Source organism: Pongo abelii, chromosome 14 (assembly GCF_028885655.2).
Source record: "Pongo abelii isolate AG06213 chromosome 14, NHGRI_mPonAbe1-v2.0_pri, whole genome shotgun sequence".
Lineage (NCBI taxonomy): Eukaryota > Metazoa > Chordata > Mammalia > Primates > Hominidae > Pongo > Pongo abelii.
The window spans coordinates 94,018,936-94,040,420 of NC_071999.2; positions in this window are offsets into that span (position 1 = coordinate 94,018,936).

The window sequence follows — 21,485 nt, forward strand, 5'->3', positions numbered from 1 at the left end:
ATTTGTAAAAGAAGAGATCAATTCTGGGGGAAATTCTGGCTGGACTAACCTAAAGGTTTCCTGCTGAAAGCAAGCCAGGTGATCAGATACCAATGGTGGGGCATGAGAGGTGTTAATCAGAGGATGATTAGGTATGAAGAGTGAAAGATTTTTTATTTTATCTAAAACTGGAGTTTACAAGGAAGTACACAGGTGAGACTACGAGAAGATTTAGAAGCCCGACTAAATTTTGGTAGAGCAAAGAATCTTTGCCAAGACCTAGGTATGTCATCAACCAAAAAATGTAAATAGTTCTGGAGAAAAGCATCCTCAATTCAGTCATTATGTATTCTCATAAATAGCTTTCCAACAAACAGGAATCAGAAATAAACACAGACACACAACATGCAAAATGTACAAAAAAAATAAAACAAGTATTCAGAGAAGAGAATTAGAAAGAATAGAAACAATGAAACTACACTAGCAAAGATCACAGATATTTGAATTACTGGAAACAGAACATAAATAAGTATATATATAATAAGTTCAGAGAAATAAGGTGTAAATCAAACAAATGAGAAAGGATTAAGAGACTAGTAGAAATCGGCAGCAGATATGAAAAGAAATTAAAATTTTAGAGTCTCAACCAAACCTTTGAGCAGAAAGGCCCCATCCTTAATTAGATCATTGCCTTCAGTCTCTGGCAAAATGAAACAAATCTGAACACTAGTTAAAAGCCAAAGGCAGATTCTATTTATCACTACTACGGTGGGGGAAGGGCCTCAGGGAACCCAAACTCAGCTCTGTCAAAGAAAAAGATGTGAGGCCATTTAAACAACAGGCTGTACTAAAGGAGAAGTATTGATGGACATTAAGGGATGTGATTACACCATGTTTGCTACCCAGTGCTTGTTGAAGTTAAACCTCTGCCCTCTCACAGAAACTGGGAGATAGTGTTCTTATCCTTCCTTCGGATTACATTTCAAACAAATAGCTTCCAAGTTTTTGAAAAAGGCATTCCTTCACTGTAGAAAATACGTAACTATCTCTAAGGGACAGAGAAAGATTTAAAATGGAAAGTTTCTGAAAGCAAATACTTCCAGAAAAGGGAAGCCAGAAGCCTATTATCATGTTTGGACTGGAACAAACTGAGTTCTTTTGGAAGCATTGAGCTTCCCAGGCAGAAACTTAAGGGGTGGAGCAGGGCTGGGTCATCTCAAGGACAGGGCTTTAGGCTGCTAGAAGCCACACTAGAGTTTGATTAAGTCTCTTAGAGCAGAGGGTTGAATGGAGTCCTTTGTGCCAGGAGGTTTTGCAGTTCTCAGTTGGCTTTCATTTTCTGAGCTTTTATTTCCCAGGTCAAGATAAAGGTTGAGAAAAAAAAAAAAAGTTCCTAGTTCTACCCTGAATGAATATATCATGTCTTATAGCTACAAGACAAGTTTTCTGAAAAAAATCAGTTTTTAATTTTATGGGTAGCTGGAATAAAATGAAGATTGAACTCACAACACTTCCAGGTCTCTTATGTCAAATTTAGGGCATTGTTCAGCAAAGAAAGGAAGCCAAAGAAAAGAAAAAGAGGTGTTTGGATGTATTCCAATAAATCCAAGTATGTTGATCCTTTGATCCCTTTTATATTCCTTTTTTAGTGGAACAGCCCTCCTTCCACATTCCGAAGACCGTAATAGGCTTCATTGCTGGAACAGCTTATGATGTTTCTGTAGGCATACTCTTTTTCTTACAGGTTCATGCCCACTCTTAGTTTTCTCCACATGACTTGGTTTGGGAAACAGAATATTGCAGATTTGCAATGCAGTCAGAAAGATGAAAAAGTTCTTTCTCATTTCCATTTGTTCCTTTGTTCCTTTGGATTTACCATTAAAACATGTTCATGCTTATTATCTTAAGGAACAGAAACCATGTGAAGCAGAACTATGTTGTCTCAGTCAAGGCCATCCTAAGTAGTCATCCTCATCCTACACACCAGCTGACTGAGAATCAGAGACAAGTCCAAATCAGGCTAGAATAGTGTACAAAACTGCTGTTGCTGGTCCTACTGAAAAAGAAGCTGGGATATGTGTAAAAAGCATACTGATGTAATATTTGAGATGTAACCTTGCCAGTGTATTAATAAATATGCCTTTCTCCTCAATTAAGAGGCTTAGCTTAAGTGATATGTAGGGTAAGTGCTATGCCCAAGATATTACATTTAGTTTGCTTCATATACATTTTAGTGCTAAAAATAGAAAGCAAAAAAAAAAAAAAACAAAAACAAAAAAGAGAAATCTCCCATATTTCTTTTTCCCATCTTTCTTTGTCTCCTCTTTTCTCCCTTCTTTCCTTTCTTCCTTCTTCCCTTCCTTCCCTTTTTCCATCCCTTCCCTTTTCTTGTTTCTTTCTTTCAGTTTATCCAAATTGGCCTACATGATATAAAAAATTCCTTAATGTTAGACTATCAAATTATGATAAGTATATGCTGTATTATAATGTATTTTGCACACATTCTTCCATGATACTATGCTTATACTTAAAAAATAGAGTGTACCCTTAAATTAAATTGTACAAAGACAAAAAACATATAAAATAGTTTTTATTAATGCATTTCAAAATAAGCAAACACTTGTGAGAGAAAATAATCAATATTGCAAGAAAATACATTTTTGGGGGAATCTTCATTCAACTTAATTGTTACTGAGTATAGAGAACCATTACCTAAAAAGAAAAAAATGTTGAAAACCTACACCTTCCTATTCAAAACAACAACATATTTGAAAAAGAAAGCAAGAAAGTAGGAAATAATCTATTTAAGTATTTTTAATTTGGTTTAAATTTTGAGGGAACTGAGCCTATTTGGTGTACTGAGAAAGAAAAGTTTGCCTTTATTCATTTACTGTGATAAAATATTTATATTATTTGTCTTTTACTCCCCTACCTAACATTGTGTTTAATGAATTTAAGGTAGAAATAAGAATGAGTATTTTGCTGGTAAACTCTCACATCATTTAAAAAAATCTAAATTATTTAAATCTTATATGATGCTAGTTCCTTTATTTAGTTCTACAGAGATTATTTTACAGGCACATATTATATATATATATATTTATAATATATGAATATAATGTACTGCTACTTGGAAAAAAGGTGCTGTTAGACATTCTATTTAACTATAAATTAAATTAAAGCATTATTGTAATAAATTAATTCTATACTAAAATATATTTTATAAATATTGCTGTTAATATAAAAATTCTTTTGAAGTAACGGGTAACTCCCTTTCCAATTACTCCCAGTACCACACATGTGCTAGCACAATGGCAAAACAGAAAGTTGATGAGTCTCAAATAATTGATTGCTTATTTTCTGTTTACACCTTCCTTTATAGTTAAATAAAGATATGCCATATGGAAACAAATAAAACATTAATTCTTATATTGTTTTTGAGGTTACAGAGCCTGAACATACATATTCCATGAAATTTTGTTCCAAAATGAAGTAATTTGCTAACTGTATCCTCACTAGCAAAGGATATATAAAATTTCCTAAAGCAGCATTTTTACATTTGTGGGTTAACAGGACATACTTAATAACTGCAAAACACCAGAAACTGTGTTAAGTCCTGAAAATGTAAAAATGAAATGCACAAAACGTTCTGTTTTCAGGAAGTCACAACCCAAGGAGAAAGACAGACTTGCATTCATAGTCATAACGGACAAGGATATACATTCTATTTGAAAAACTCAGCATAATCTACCAGAACTCGTCTCACCAAGAGAGACCTTACTAAAGCAATCAGGAACTTGAATTTCAGGGAGACAGAAGGCAAGGTAACATACAATCTTGCTTATTCCCAAAGAAGTGAGCCGAACTGAAGCTTCGACTTAATGTAGATGTTGAAAAGAGAAATGACTTAGAACGTTGTCATAGGGTCATTACTTCACATTATCTTTATATGAAAATTTTCACTTATCCATAGAGAGTACAATGAACTATAAAGAGACTAGAAGTAGAATTCTCTTTTAAATATCTTTAGTCTGTATTCTGTGTAAGCTAAGTAGAGATGAAATACAAATAATAAGACAATTTTTGACCAGGCATGGTGGCTCATGCCTGTAATCCCAGCACTTTGGGAGGCCGAGGTGGATGGATCACCTGAGGTCAGGAGTTCAAGACCAGCCTGACCAACATGGTGAAACCCCAACTCTACTAAAAATATAAAAATTAGCCAGGTGTGGTGGTGGACTCCTGTAATACCTGCTACTAGGGAGGCTAAGGCAGAATTGCTTGAACCTGGCGACGCAGAGGTTGAGATGAGCCGAGATTGTGGGCCACTGGACTTCAGCCTGGGTAACAAGAACAGAACTCTGTCTCCAAGAAAAAAAGACAATTTTTGAAATTTATTTAGAAATAATTTCATTTGGTGGTTTAGTGATATTGTGCACAACTACTTCATAGAATCACTCAGCTGGAAGAAGAAGAACAGTCACCAAATTTAGCCACTTCTAATGTTACAGATTAAGAAACACAGATATTATTATTGAGAAATGAATAATTTGCCCAAGGTCAAGTAATGAGTCCTCTTTGTTCTTAGTTTATTCTGTCCATTATAGGACTCTAATTGATTCTTAGAGGTAGAAGAAAAATAATCTTATTGCATCTTAAGACAAAAAAGGAAGCAAATATTTTTTACAAGTATTATTTGCCCTGTAAGTTTTACTGCCTTCACCATTATGCTTCAGAGTATCTGACACAGAAGCTTTGAAAGCAGTGAGATCTGAACACAAAAATAGAATGTCTGTGGTTTTATTCATATTTAGGAGCAGCAGTTTGAAGAAAGTGAAGCTGCAGCTGTACTTTTCCATGTTACTTAGCAACTGGTATGAGACAAGAAAATAACTGAAAATCATAGCCACTGGTGGGAGCATGACAAATGACATTGGAAAGAAAAAATTGCAAGGTCGATCTACCTGTCGACTATCAACATGCTATTAAGAAATAAAATGAGAATCATTACTATGTTAATGATGTAAATTCAATTTTAAAGACTAGTAATGACTCTCAGGCACAGGGAGCCTCCTACGGCAATGGGTACAATGCCTGTCAGGGTACATTCTCCAGTGAGATTTGCTGAACTGAATTATTAGGCAAATATTTCTTGCCTGAGCCATTAATTTAGTTTATATATGATGAAGATAAGTTTGCACCTTAGCATTGACATATTTTGGTGAAATTTACAATGGCATGTTTATGATTTAAAAACATTTAAAATCCACCTAAAATCACAGTATTCAAATATGTACCACTAAAACATGGAAGATGTTTAGATAAGAGGAAATAAAGGCTAAAAATGAGATCTATTATATAAACCAAATCAGTTAAAAAAGTTGTAAGAGAATAATGTATGAGTTACTTGATATTTAGAAAACTATTTTGCTTTCAAAAGTAAGAAATGTGTTCTAAAAATCACAGAAGAAATTATTTCCAAATAGACCACTATATCTAAAACTTGAAAGCAAAATTGATTAAATGAAAAAAGATTCATACTAAGAAATATTTATCTAAAACGTTAGAAAGCATTTCAGCAAAGTGCGTAGGCATCTAATGTACATATTGAAATTTCTTGATATTTTCACATATACAGAGCTTAGCTGAAAAAACATTCATTATAAAACTTTGAAGTTTTATTATTAACAATGATTGGGTTCTACAAACATTTTAAATCAATATAACTTGTCACTAACTTGAACTAAGCTTTTTTTTCTCCTAATGCAAATTAGATAGGGATACCTAAAATCAGTCTCTAAGCTTTCTTCACCCCTCTCTTATCATTGCCTTCACCTTACCATAAACCCCCATCATTTCTGGTCTGAACTATACAATTAGCCTTGTGGTGGTATTACTACTGTTTCCCCAAACACCTCTTCACAAACCTTCAGCAGGAGTCAGAGTGGTGTATATAAAATACATTATAGAGATATTTTAGGTCAATCACTTACTTTCAATTGCTTCAAATATCCTATATAACACCAACTCCATTTCATAAACCACTTACTAACATCAGTTATTCAGTCCTTTTCTATTTCTGTTCCAGAATCCTGAAGGTGTTTGATGTAGATTTTAAAATTTCTTTTATTATCACTTTTAATTCATTGCAATACGTGCAGGTTTTCCCTAATGCACAAATAGGATCCCTTCATCTCAGGGTCTTTTTAACTTAGGAGACTTTTTACAGAGACAACTTGCTATTCTCTCAGCCTGGACTATTTCTTCCCTTATCCCCAAAGATCTCAACTTGAATATTATGTCTTTAAATTATTTTTTTCCTCAAAAGATGCTGTAATGAGAAAATGTTGCAATCATATTAAAAAAAAATATTTCCCCAAACTGAGAGGGAGCTGAGAGATCAAAGAATGACTTGGCCGAGTTCAGCTTGGCGAGGAGATGAGTTTATTAAGACTTATGAAGTACTCTTGGGTGGCAGCAGGACGGCTCTAGAGATCTGGGCTGCTTCTCACTCCTAAGCTGCTTTTAAGCTAATTTTATGGCTTTGGTAGCGTGTGCGATGAGACCGTTTTCCTTGTTAGTTCTAATAGTGTACAATGGGACTGTTTTCCTTGGTAAGTTCCTTTGGGTTCTCAGGGATACCTACTCCTTGGCTGGGCATCATGGCCTTGGCTTACTGCCTGGGCTTCAGGGTTTGGGAAGCTGAATAAGTAACCTGGCAGGGACCCATCACACTATAGATGCTAAGTAAGCTCTTCTTCTAACCAATTGCTCTGTAATATATCACCCTATAATTAATTTTTGTGAATATACGAATATACTAAATTTAATATTTACTTGAATTTTTTACTTGTTTATGCTCCTGTCATCTTGTGAGGTTCTTGAGAACACACCCTTTGTATGAATTGTTCATTGGTGTATCCTCAGCATCTAGGACATATGACTAGCATATTTTGTACCCAATAAATATTAGTTGATTTCATAACTACATGGATGATAATCAATATGGACTCATTAGTGGAGTAGAAATAATCAAATACAAGACATAATATGAAATGAAAGGAGTAGGTAAAACAAAAAACGTACAAATGTTTAAAATTCTGTTTTTCAAAGTGCTGTGTAAGCGATAGTGTTGCAGTCTCTTACGAAGGAAACTTTTAGAGGTGGTGCATACTAACCTATGCTGTTCTCTCCTCCATGGTAAATGCTGCAGCCTAGTATTGAGACAATTGCATCATACCATGTTGGAGACTCAACTAATCCAGTCAGCCTGGATTCACTGAATGCTGTAGGAGGAGAAAGAAATGATTCTTTGTTCTGTTAAGAAACTGAGACCTAGGCTCTTAATCTCATAGGAAATCTTCGGGTTTCAAAGAGTCAATGTGCTCACATAAATTACATGCAAAATATTGAGTGTATATGTATTTTTTTTGAACAGTGTTCACAGTTTAATCAGAACATAAAGGATATCCTTGATCTATTTTCTCTCATCACGGCTTCCCAGAATCTCACAAATTAAACAAACTGAAAAACAAAATGAAAACAAAATTTGGTTTGCATACAGGTATTTCACATCAAATTGGAGTGAATGACATTAATTTAAAATCTAAGTTACATTACTAATCTTCTCACTCATTGTACCGTGTTTTGTTTGGTGTATTTTGTCTCTTTCTGAAAAATGGGACATTCATGTTTTATTCATTTGTATCTAACATTATCATGTAATGAGGTTTTAAAACTAATTCAACTCATCACAGAGGATTTAATAATATAACTCTAATGTAAAACCAAAAAGGACAGAAAACCTCATACCTAATATATTAATGTGTTCATTTATTTAGAATATCAGAGGTAACAGGGGATTGTGACTAAGAACACAGACTCCCAAACAAAGATACTGGATTTGAATCCTGATAACAGAAAAATAATAGTAATAGTGCCTGCTTACTGTCATTGTGAGAAGGTTTAGTGACTAGGAAGCAGAAGGTGTGGTATATAATAAGTATAAGAATTTTCATTTTGCATGGTTCTGATGTGCAGTAATTCCATTGACCATGGTTTAAATAGCATCGGTTCCCCAAAACACAATTACAACTTCAGTTACCACATTATATTAACTGTGGTACTTGCTCAAAGTAGAATCTTCTCTGCTAGCTCCTCAGGACACTAAAAAACGACATAAATAATAGATGTGCATGAAGATCAGTGGCCATTCCCATCACTACTTCCAAATTCTGTCCTTGACTGGTCACTGTGCACCTGTTATTCAGTTCCCACACAGAGAGCAAAGCATATAGTTGGGTCTCCTCCTTGTCTCCCAGAGATAAACCCCTGTGACACTTTATAAAAATAGATAAGTGAAAGAGGGAATTGAACAAGAAGGATGAAGGTACAGCAAATAAATGAAAAGAAATAACTCTGAAAATGAAATTAGAATCATAAAGTAAATGGAGTTAAAGGAGATAGTTATTAATATGCATGAATAAAATGGTTGTGACAAAAAGAATGAAGATGTCCTGAAGGAAGTAACACGGGCAAAAGTACTTCGTATTAAAGGAACTCTCCGAGGCATTTTACAACATTGAAAGCACAAAGGAGAAAATGTTCGGAGCTGATTCAATGTTAGAATGGAGAATGACAATTTGCCAAGGCATAGAAGCACACTCTGTTGAAAATTAAACAACATGAGGTAAAAGGAAGCAATATCCTAGCTACTGATAATATTTTTTTAAAAAATGAAATACTTCTCATTATTTTTAATTTTTTAATTACAATTTACTAAGTAAATGCTAATTTTGCTAATTTTATTTTTCTTTACATTCATGCAGTAAAGAGAGTTTTTAACATATTGGCAACAAATTAAAAGCCATGAAACAATTGTAATTTTCCCCATCGATTATGATTGCTTTGCACAGCTTCCGCTTATATGGTCATTTTTATAGTGCAGTGTTATCATGCAAATGCCTATATTAAATAAAAGTTAGCTACAATGTACTGATACAATTTTACTTATCATACCATTAGTATCTGCCTTACCCACTTTTGCTCCTCTTTCTTTTAATTTGATTTCATTTTGTTTGCTTGGATTTGAATAGGTTCTTTGTTAATTGAGGTATCTAATCCTTTTCTGCTAAAGTAGTTAAAAGATATTCCTCTTTCAGGTCTTCGTTTTTGAGCTTAAGAATGATAGTTTTTCATTTAGACATTTTAATTTTTTAATCACTGCAGTTATTTAGCCTTTTGGGCATCTGTATTAGATTCACAGTTTGATTAAACTTTCATTTGTCAGTTTTTTTAACTCTATAAACTAAGGATAACATTACTACTTACCTCACACAGTTATTGTGTGAATTAGATGTGTATATATGTGACAAGTCTTATAATACAGGCTGTCTCAGTTGAGGAATTATGTATATGACAGTTGTTTTTGTCATTAGTAAAACTTATTAACTTCTTATCCAGGTAAAACTATAAGAAGTTGATGGATCTTTGGATCGTATTTTTGTAAAAAAAAAAAAAAAAAAAAGCTATAAGAAGTTGAGTTAGAACAATAAAAAGACATACTTGCCATCCCTAGAAAGCTCACAGTCTTGTAGGAGGCAGAGAAAAAAGGCGCTTTAATAGAGATAAAGGCTAAAATAAACATTAAGGGACTAAGACAGCACCCCATCAACCTAAGCCAATACATACTGGCAACACCAGGGAAAGGATCTCAGAAAAGGTGACATTCATACTGAAATTCATGTAAAGAAAGACATTTAAAACAGTGACAATAGGATATGCAAAGAGAAAATATGCAAAAAAAAAAAGAATGACAAAATTAGGGAAGTACATGTAGTTCAGGAGGACTGAAAAAGAGGAAAGTATCTGAGTGTTTGAAGTTAATGTTCCAAATACATCTGTAAAGGAAAGAAAGGAACATATAAAGTGGCAAGAGATTCACGATGGGAACACTTAAAACATATTGAATAGAGGATTTGCATAAATACATTTGCAATTTAGAAAAATCAACCTGGAAGTGGAAAAGAGACATGATTAAGGAGAAACAAAGCTTATGGCAAAACTGGAATGTAAGGGGCAGTTAGAGGAATGATCCACAGAAAGATCATCGGAACCTGCACGGTGGCAGTGGGGCTGGCTCTAAGGAATAGGCAAGAACTAGGACATATTAACAAAATAGAACCTACATCCATGGTACCAAGAGATGTCTTCAGCCAAAGAGAAGGCTGATTTTAAAGGTGAATTCCTAACAGAAAAAAAAAAAAAAAAAAAAGATTGTGGAATTTAGTAGCAACTGCTTTTACTGTAATATGTGACCCTTGCTTTTTAAATTTAATATGACATTAATCTTTAAAGTGGGTTTAGTAATACTTATTTTATTTCAACTATGAATCTACATTTTTAGAAAGTTAAATATATTTTACGCAGACCATTTGTAAGAATTTTTTTAGATGATAAATTTCATAATAGTGTAATATGTGACCCTTGCTTTTTAAATTTAATATGACATTAATCTTTAAAGTGGGTTTAGTAATACTTATTTTATTTCAACTATGAATCTACATTTTTAGAAAGTTAAATATATTTTACGCAGACCATTTGTAAGAATTTTTTTAGATGATAAATTTCATAATAGTGTTTTATCTCAAGAGATGTAAGGTTCTGAAACAAAGAAATTCTCATCTCGTAAGAGTGGACTGTGGTATTCTGGGTGTGCTTGATTCATTTGCATCTCAACATCCTTTCATAAGGATCCCCAGGAGAAATTGCTATCTGATTTCAGTATGAAGTATAGTGTATTTTTTCCTTACCAGTTGTTCTGTTTTTATCTCATGGACACTGTAAATTTTTAACTTATAATCTTTTTTTATTTATCACTCATATCTATTTTTAGATCTACAGTAGGCTTGTGGGTTATTACGGTTTATCTGCATAGGCTTGTGAGTTATTTTTCCTTTTCTTGATTCCACTTTGTTCCCACTTTTTTTTCTGAAATAGCACTCTTATCTTTCCATTTTATACACCCTTGTAAGAGATCTTAAATCATTCTGGTAACAATATATGAAATGCATAACAGATAAAAATCACCCTCATAGCTTGATTCTCTCTGCATTAGTAAATGTGTTTTCTATTTATTAAATGTTGAAGAGTCCTCTGTAACCTTTCCCAGTATTCTGTTAAATCACTCTACGTAGAATCCCTTTCCAATGAGCTGATGCTTTGGACATGCACAAACTTTACAGAAAAGCCTCGGAACTAGCTACTACCCCTGTGCTAGTAAAAGCCTCATTTAGTCCCTGCCTTGAACTATGTCCTAGAAAATGATGACTTTTGACAAATGTGAAAGAATAGCCCCTAGAACTGCTCACCTTATGGAGAGACAGACATCCTTCCTCACTGTATTACCAGATACCGACTGAGCTGCCCCCTCTCAGTTAATGTTAAGGTTGTGGTGTAAAGTGTGGACTATGAGAAAAGGCTCACTGACACCCAAGGTTTGATATTCCCCAAGTAAGTATTGCTAAATGCACCTTACAAAACACTACTGGGAATTTCAAATTCATTATGTTCTGGAAGAATGATCTAATTCAAAGACATCTCTGCTTTGATAACTTATCTACCTTCAGAAATCTCATTTCTTATTTCTATTTTCTGGCTGCCTAGGAAGTACAAGAGAACATATTTGACAGCTTTTGAAAGATAATTGATAGTGATAGAGCAAATCATATAGCTTTGAACTAAAGCATAAAAATGACAAATCTATTACATGGGATCTTTCTCTCTCTCTCTCTCCAGTGTTAGATATTTGGTCCTAAAATGGATCTAAATCATATAAAGGCAGCACTGTAACATTTCAGGCTTACATTTTGATACATCAGTTACTAGGGCTTAAAAGTCTGCTACTACAAAATGAGATGTATATTGTGCCTGATAACAGAGCAAGGGAGGCTGTTTTAAAAAGGACTGTGACTTTTTCTTCCACTGTAAAGGATTCTCTATTTATGGTAGAAGATCGTCCATCACATTTAATCCTCTCTGGGTAAAAGTTGCTTGGAGACAGAATAAGCAGAAAATAAATTATATTCTATTCTTAGCAGTAGAGCTTGCTAAACTGATTCTCTTAATTAAGCATTTAGATAAATGAAATAAATTATTTACATTTTTGGCATATTACATTCTTTATGTCAGACTGTAATTCCTCATTTCTTTCTTATACATGATGAAACAGATGTATTAATTAGTATGATGTTTAAATAAGTTCTTCTACTGTGGGAAGAAAGCAAACAAAATAAATTTTGAAAACCTCCAAAAATAAATTCTGGTATTTTTTATAGGCATAGAGGATTATATGAAATTAAATTATCTCTCTTGGTCAGAAGTAGCATAGTGAAAAATAAGATTTTAGGGGTTTGGGTTATTTTTATTATAGTTACTATCTAGAGAAAGTGCTAGATGTGGTAGTCCCAACCTCTCTGTATTTGGTGTATAAACCATGATATTTCTTTATAAATAATGTAAAGATTAAATTGGAAGAAAATACTTAAAAGCTTTTGAGATGGTGTAGGGATTCTAGAACATGATCGTCTGAACTCAATTCCATTTTCCTCTAATCTCAACTCTAAGATACTTCTCTTTTATTGTACAATAAATGCTACGATCTACAGGTGGCTGCGTGCAGTAAAGCATGGATAAAACTGGTGGAAAATATTTTCATGAAGGTGCTAGAAATGGTGCTGGAGAACAGAGCATACAAGAAAGTGTATGACCTTTGAATTCCCAGGCTGAAGTCAAGAAGTATGTATAACTATCCTTCACCCTAACACTAATTTTTAAAAGAGCGCAAATGTTGGGGTTATGGGCTGAATCTTTCCTGCTTTGACCTGTTTCACCACTGTGAGAATATAGGAATTTTGGAGAGCAGCAAGGTTTTCTGCAGGGTTATACTTTATTGATAGATACCTCTTTCTATATATGTGTTAGATATACATAGGTAATACATATCACAGTAAATATTTCATATTCCAGAGTAATAAAATGGAAATCATGAGGAAAATGTTAAGATGATTAGAGGACATCTCTAGAATTAAAATGCACACAATAAGTGTCCTTAAGACAATAATTAATAGAAGTACAAGATAAGTACTTCACTAAAGAAAAAATATCTTAAAATTTTCATGCAATACAAAAAAATTCACAAGGAAAATATATTTTGACATCAAACTTCTCCCATTAACTGCTACATTAGAAATTATCATGTAATAAACATTGTAAAATGAGTGCTGTCATCCTGTAAACTTTATCTAGTCAAGCTATCACGACTTGTTAGAGAAAGGCAATCAAAGATATACAAGAACTCTAATATTGCGTTTAAGAAAAATACATGAGAAAAAAAATCAAACAGTGAATGAACAAGAACCTTATGAGTCTCTCATGCAAATGTAAGTATTGTCAGCATTTTATCCTAGATTATCTTGTCAGGAATGTTTGTATAGAGCAACAATACAAACATTGGAAGACAGAGATAGTCTCCTTACAGAGTAGCGGGCAGGTTTGTTTACTCTCCAGTAACATAGTAATAGAATAAAGAAAAGTGATATGCATTAGAATAAAAATAATACATCTTTTTGGTCAAAGATGAGGCAGGTTAGCTTGATAAAATATTTGAGCTTCCTAAAATTGAGGTTCTTTAGCTGCATGCAAATCATTCACCTGGGCTCCTCACTGTAGCCCACGTAGAACTTGAGGTGAAGAGAAATAGACATGAGCGTGACTCTCCTGTTGCCTGCTGTACTGTGAATTAGAAGGTTCCTCATGTCTTCTGCCAGAATCCATGAAATTGCCACAGGCCAACTTGTTGGCCTGCAAGAAGGGTAAAATCTCAGATCTTGACTGTGAATACCAATACATACAGACATCTTTTACAAAGATATTTAATAAAAGAGGTCAAAAGTAGAAGAAAATAAGTAAAAATAAAAGCCAATAAGTAAGTAACAACTAAATAGATTATAGTATAATACATCTATACCATTTATATAGTATAGGTTATAATATACAAATATACAATTATAATATACAAATATAGGTTATAATATACAATATACCCAGGGGAAAGGGTGGCAGCTTTATAATATATGGGGGAAGACCTAGGAGAAAAGGAGGAGACAATTATGGAAAAAAAAATGAAAGATTAATAAAAATCCATGTGTATAAATAAAGTATTATATGAACCTTAATTTATAGGAGTAATTTTATTACTTTGTTTGTAGCCAGTGGGCTATGTTGACCCTGGCTCTGGTAAACATATTATTTACACTTAATAGTCACATGAGAAATGACACACTTGAATTCTAAGACTGGAGGATTGATGTTAGAGCAAGAAAGGCCTCAGCAACTGTGCATCAGTAACTTCATTATACACACGAGGGAATTAGAATGCAACAGACTGTACAGAATGTGTGCAGATCCACAATGTATTAAGAAGCAACGCAAAATAATTTGACTTAAGATTGCTAAAAACATTTAAAAGAAACCAGTTCTAATGTCATTATGCCAGTTCTATCTGTATATGACAAGCCAGGTGACTCAGGAATGTTTTTGTCTTGGATCAGTGGATAGGTGATCACAATAAAAATCAAAACAAGAGGAAACAGCACTGAAAGACATGCACTTAGAAGACCTCTAAATCTTTTCTAGTTCTAAGACAATGCTGTAGCTGTTGGATCTGCTCATAGATCTCAGGGTTCTCCTTGGGTTCATATCTTATAATTTTACTTAATTTTTTTTTTTTTTTTTGCTCTGGCATGTGTGATTCAGTTTTTCTTTTATATGAGTTTGCTGTAAACAAAATTTTAAAAAATAACTATCATTTAATGGGATGACTCCCTTAATGTTTTCAATTTTAAAATTATTTTTTAAAAACTTGAATTACTATAGGGATGGAATGCATGTTAGCAACAACAGATGCCAGTTTTTGATGATTTTTACAGAACTTCGATACCTTACAGGCATTGTCTCCTTCCCAACATAATGCAGTCACTTATGGTCATAAATTCAACCCAAGTAGAGATAAGAGAGTAACTCAAGGGATTTTGCTCTGCAGATGAGGGCATGTATGAACATGAATATGTATGTGTACACATGTATTCACCATACTGACTTGCACATCTCTTCGTTTGTTTTTATTGTTTTTTGTTTTGTTTTGTTTGTTGAGACAGAGTCTCTCTCTGTTGCCAGGCTGGAGTGCAGTGGTGCCATCTCAGGTCACTGCAACCTCCAACTCCCTGGTTCAAGTGATTCTCCTGCCTCAGCCTCCTGAGTAGCTGGGATTGATTACAGGCACGCGCCACCACGCCCAGCTAATTTTAGTATCTTTAGTAGAGACGGGGTTTCACCATGTTGGCCAGGATGGTCTCGATCTGCTGACCTCATGATCCGCCCGCCTCAGCCTCCCAAAGTGCTGGCATTGCAGGTGTGAGCCACCATGCCCAGCCTGTTTTTATTGTTTTATCAGAAATGGAAGACATATTCTATATGATTTCTGACAATTTATTTAATAGAAATTAGTCTTGCTACTATTGCTATTCCAATCACCAAATATAAAAAATTAAATTGCGATATCATTTTTTCTGGAATTTTGGTAGCTGGGGAAGCCATATAGATTGACATTGCAATGTATGCTGGAGGAAAGGGTGGTTTAGATTAAAGCAATAATCATAAAACAAAAGAGGTGTAGGTGGAAAAGTGAGATTTCTTGTCCTCCTTCAGGGTGATTGCCTTCCATGGTTGTGTGGCTCTTTCTGATCTGTATTTTGAGAGCTCGCTGTGGTTAACAGAGACAGATCCTGCAAAAGAGTAAAGACTCTTTTAATTTTTGTAGCACCCATGTATTTCCACACTATTCTAACAACCCACACTAGGCTTATCTCAATTTTTCAGCAATCCTAGCTGAATTCTTCTTACTGGTGTCCAGTTGCATCGACCCTAGGTGGGCATGCATTTGTGTGGTCCTTTCTCTCTAGAGACACTGTATCTTAGAGTTGGAGCCAGTTATTTACTCTGTGAACTCAGTTTTCCAATAAGATTGTTGAAAGTCATGAGTTTCAATGTAGTTTTGTTCCTTTTTGTCATAAGATTGGAATCATCACTAATATCAATTATCTACGTATTCCAGTTCTATATATACCAAAGTGGAAGCCAGAACTTATTCAATTTTATTTAAATATTTGATATAAAAGATTGAATCGAATAGTTTTAACTATCCCCTTGAGTCCAGATCCACTGTATCCTCATGTCCATCCAGAAACCTACATAAGTTGTGCAGTATTTTTGATGAGTTATTATAAAGGACTAAAATGTTGAGACTTTCTTAAGAAACAATATTGAAAGTCCTGTTTCTAGATGTTTCAGCAAAAGCATTCTATGAAGTCTTATTTAATAGACCATCTTCAGTTTTCTAGTCATATGTTGAAAATCTTGATTTTTAATTCATTAAAAAATGTTTTTGAGTAACAAATTTAGAGTACTCAAGACAATTCACTTTATACCCAGTTCTAGGCAAGAGATATGATTGTAAACTATCACTACACTCAGGAGCATAGTTTTATTTTGTTTTAATTTGCTATTTGTGAAACCATCATTGTCAAACAGAAGATATTTATGCATGGGTATAGAGATGAGTGTGCGTGAAACAGCGAAAGCTCTAATAAGAGAGAACTCTAAGCCTCTCTTTGCCAATGTGGAGATCTGTAGTCCTGGAAATAGCTTCTTTCCAAAATTCTTTGTTCCTTTTGGAGCTGTTTTCTGAAATGATGCTCAATCTGAGGGATAAACTTTTCTTATTTTCTTTCCTTGTTCAACATTCTCCATAGCTATTATCTGTTCAATTAGTGTAATTATAATTGTTGATGTTGAATACAACTGTACTCTAATACTTTTTATTTAATTTTTTTAATTTTTATTTTAGATTTGGGGGCACATGTGCAGATTGTTACCTGAATGTGTTGTGTGATGTTGAAGTATGGGGTATGAATGATCTCATCACCCAGGTACTCACCATGGTACCTGTATTAGTCCGTTTTCATGCTGCTGATAAAGACATACCCGATCTGGGAAGAAAAATAGGTTTAATTGGACTTACCGTTCCATATGGCTGGGAGGCCTCAGAATCATGGCCGGAGGCAAAATTCATTTCTTACTTGGCAGCCGCAAGAGAAAATGAGGAGGATGAAAAGCAGAAACCCCTGATAAAAGCATCAGATCTCATGAGGCTTATTCACTACCATGAAAACAGTATGGGAGGAACCGCCCCCATGGCTCATATTATCTCCCACTGTGTCCCTCCCATAACACATAGGAGTTATGGGAGTACGATTCAGATGCGATTTGGGTGTGGCCACGGAGCCAAATCATATCGGTACCAAACCCTGCATCCGTCCCTCATTGCCCACGCTAGTAGTGTCCACTCTCTATTTTTGCCATTTTTATGTCTATGAACTCTCAAAAATTTCTTTTAGCCATGTTTTGTAGTTCTAAAATTGTGTTTGATAAGTTTTCTTCTAGAAAACTTATTAGTGAGAATGTGCAGAGTATTTGGTTCCCTGTTCCTGCATTAATTCACTTTTGATAATGGCCTCCAGCTGCATCCATGTTGCTACAAAAGACATGATTTTATTCTTTTTTTTATGGCTGTGTGGTATTCCATGGTGTATATGTACCATGTTCTATTTTTCCATTCCCCACTGATGGGCACCTAGGTTGATTACATGTCTTTGGTATCGTGAATAGTGCTGCAATAAACATACAAGCACTATGTCTTTTTGGTAGAACAATTTGTTTCCTTTTTGGTGTATACCCAGTAATGGGATTGCTGGGTTGAATGGTAGTGCTGTTTTAAGTTCTCTGAGAAATCTCCAAACTGTTTTCCACAGTAGCTGAACTAATTGACATTCCCACCAACAGCGTATAAGCGTTCCCCTTTTCTCTGTAGACTCTCCAGCATCTGTTGTTTTCTCACCCTTTAGTAATAGCCATTCTAACTGGCATGAGATGGTATCTCATGGTTTTGATTTGCATTTCTTTGATTAGTGATGTTGAAGATTTTTAAATATGTTTGTTAGCCACTTGTATGTTTTCTTTGGAGAAGTTTCTGTTCATGTCTTTAGCCCATTTTTTAATGGGGTTATTTATTTCTTGCTTATTCAATTGTTTAAGTTCCTTTATACGTTCTGGATGTTAGACATTTTTCCAATGCATAGTTTGCAAATATTTTCTCCCATTCCACACATTGTCTATTCACTCTGTTGATAGTTTCTTTTGCTGCACAGAAGCTGTTTAGTTTATTTAGGTCTGACTTGTCAATTTTTGTTTTTATTGCAATTGCTATTGAGAAATAAGTCATGAATTCTTTCCCAAGGCCAATGTCTAGAATGGTATTTCCTAAGCTTTCTTCTAGAATTCTTATTTTGAGGTCTTATATTTAAATCTTTAATTCATCTTGAATTGAATTTTGTATATGATAAAAGGTACTGGTCCAGATTATTCTTCTGCATATGTCTAGCCAGTTATTCCAGCACCATTTATTGAATAGAGAATCTTTTCCCCATTGCTTGTTTTTGTCAACTTTGTTGATGATCAGGTGACTGCAGGTGTGCAGTTTTATTTCTGGGTTCTATATTATGTTGCATTGGTCTATGCTCTGTTTATGTATCAGTACCATGCTGTTTTGGTTACTGTAGCCTTATAGTATAGTTTGGAGACAGGTAACATGACACCTCCAGCTTTATTCTTTTTGCTTAGGATTGCTTTGGCTATTAAGGTTCTTTTTTGGTTCCATATTAATTTTAAAATAGTTTTTTTCTAATTATGTGAAGAATGTCATTGGTAGTTTGATAGGAATAGTATTGAATCTGTAGGTTGCTTAGGTGTTGTGGCTATTTTAAAGATTGATTTCTCCAATCTATGAGCATGGAATGGTTTTCCATTTGTTTATGTTATCTATGATTTCTTTTAGCCATGTTTTGTAGTTCTTCTTGTAGAGATCTTTTACCTCCTTGGTTAGATGTATTTCTAGGTATTTTATTTTTGTGGCTATTGTAAATGGCATTGAATTCTAGATTTGGCTCTCAGCTTGAACATTAATGGCATATGGAAATGCTATTGATTTTTGTACATTGATTTTGTATCCTGAAACTGTGCTGAAGTCATTTATCAGTTCCAGGAGTCTTTTGGCAGAACCATTATGGTTTTCTAGGTATATAATCATATTGTCCACAAAGAGAGATGGTTTCACTTCTTGTTTGTTTGGATGCCTTTTATTTCTTTATCTTACCTGATTGCTCTAGCACTTCCAGTACTGTGTTGAATAGGAGTGATGAGAATGGCATCTTTGTCTTGTTCCAGTTCTCAAGGAGAATGTTTACAGTTTTTGTCCATTCAATATCATGTTAGCTTTTGACCATTCACTATCATGTTGGCCATCAATGTTGCTTATTATTTAGAGGTATGAGCCTTGGATGCCTAGTTTGTTCAGGATTTTTATCTAAGGCTTTTTCTGCATCAATTAAGATGATCATATGGTTTTTATTTTTAATTCTATTTGTGTGGTGAATCACATTCATTCATTTGCATATGTTGAAATTTTCCCCATTTTTTTCTAAACATGTTTCATCCCAAGTATTCACAATGGCAAATGTTAAACTTCTCTCATAAACATATATTTGCATTATAAGAATTTCCCTGTCATGAATCCTCCATATTAAGCCTTTGCAGGTATTTAGAGTAAGGTCTTTTCACTACTTCTTTTGTTAACTAGTTCATATGATAAACAATTTGACTAAAAATGGGATAACTTAAATAAGTTAAATATGTCATCCTTGGTAAGTAGGAAAGAGGCACAAACAGTGCATAATGACTTTTAGCCAGTGTGCTTAAATTTTAATTACAACCCTATCACTTGTTAGCTCTTCACATTTAGGCAAGTTTTAAAATATCTCTCCTACATAATTTTATCTTCATAAAATAGGATTGTACTGTGGGAAAGGCAAGCTAATACATGTAAAAATCTTTAGAAACAAACCCTTACACAAAATAAGTGTGATAAATACTATCTATTATTATTATAACTTGGGAAATAAGTCTCTTTCTTAGAACACTCATGGGAAGCCACAAAATATGAGAATTACTCTTGTTGTAATTTAGTTTAGCTATTCCGGCCAGGTGCAGTGGTTCACATCTGTAATCCCAGCACTTCGGGAGGCCGAGGCAGGGGGATTGCTTGAGCCCAGGAGTTCGAGACTAGTCTGGGCAACATGGTGAGACCCCACATCTATATAAAATAGTTCAGCTATTTCACTTCAAATATATATAATAAATATACAGTTCCTATATATCTTTTTACAAATTGACCAGATTCATGTTTTAACACCTCTGGAATAAAGCCAGAGATAATAACTAATTTTCAGATGAAAAGATGGGAGCCATGAAAGGATTAAGACATTCCTAGACTTTCCTAAATTTTCAGCCCATGACAGGCTTCTCAAGAACACCCTCCTTATGTGTTCCAAGCCTGCTAAACTCTAGGCTGCCATCATTGTTAGTTAACAGTAAAGGTCACTACAGATTTAGGTTTATATTCTGCTACCATTGGGAAAGTAAAACTATTTCTTAGGCATATTAGATTTTCACTTTTCATTCATTATATGGATGATTGATAGCATTGTGTTCCTTGGACAGTGCAAAGATAGAGACACCACTTTAACTGACATATGCTTTAGGTATTGTTATGGACTGAATTGCATCCTTGACATCATTTAAATGTTGAAGCTCTAACCCCAAGTACCTCCAAATGTGACTGTGTTTCGATGTAAAGCCTTTAAAGAGGTCATTATGATTAAATTACGTCCCAAGGGTGGGGCCCTAATCCAAGATGACTAGTGTCCTTTTAAGAGAAAGAGACTCCACAGAAGTACACATAAAAGAAAAGATTGTGTGAGGACACAGTGAGAAGGGGGCCATCTGTAAGCTAGGCAGAGACATGTCAGGGGAAACCAAACTCAACCGCAGCTTGATCTTGAACTCCCAGTCTCCAAAACAGTGATAAAATATATTTCTGTTGTTTAAGCCATCCAGGCTGTGATATTTTGTCATGGCAGTCCTGTCAAACTAATACAGGTATTAGAAACAGATGGGAAAGAGCCCTAGGATTTGGATGAATTGTTATTGTCCAGTAATTATTGTGTTATTGTTATAATTCCCCAAACAATCATATCTGCATAGAAAGAGGTATGTAGAATCCCTTCAGAAATACAGGTGCGCTTTATATTCTATGTAGTGTTATGACAACTCATGGAGGAAGAAAACCCAATGAATTTTGCTTTAATAATTCTTCTCATCCTCAGTCTCTAGGAAAATGCACAGGTAAAGATACCATCATCTTCTAACACTCAGCTCCACATCTGGGGACTGTAGGCAAATGAGAGTCAAGGACTGTTTCCTCTGTCTTCAGTCTT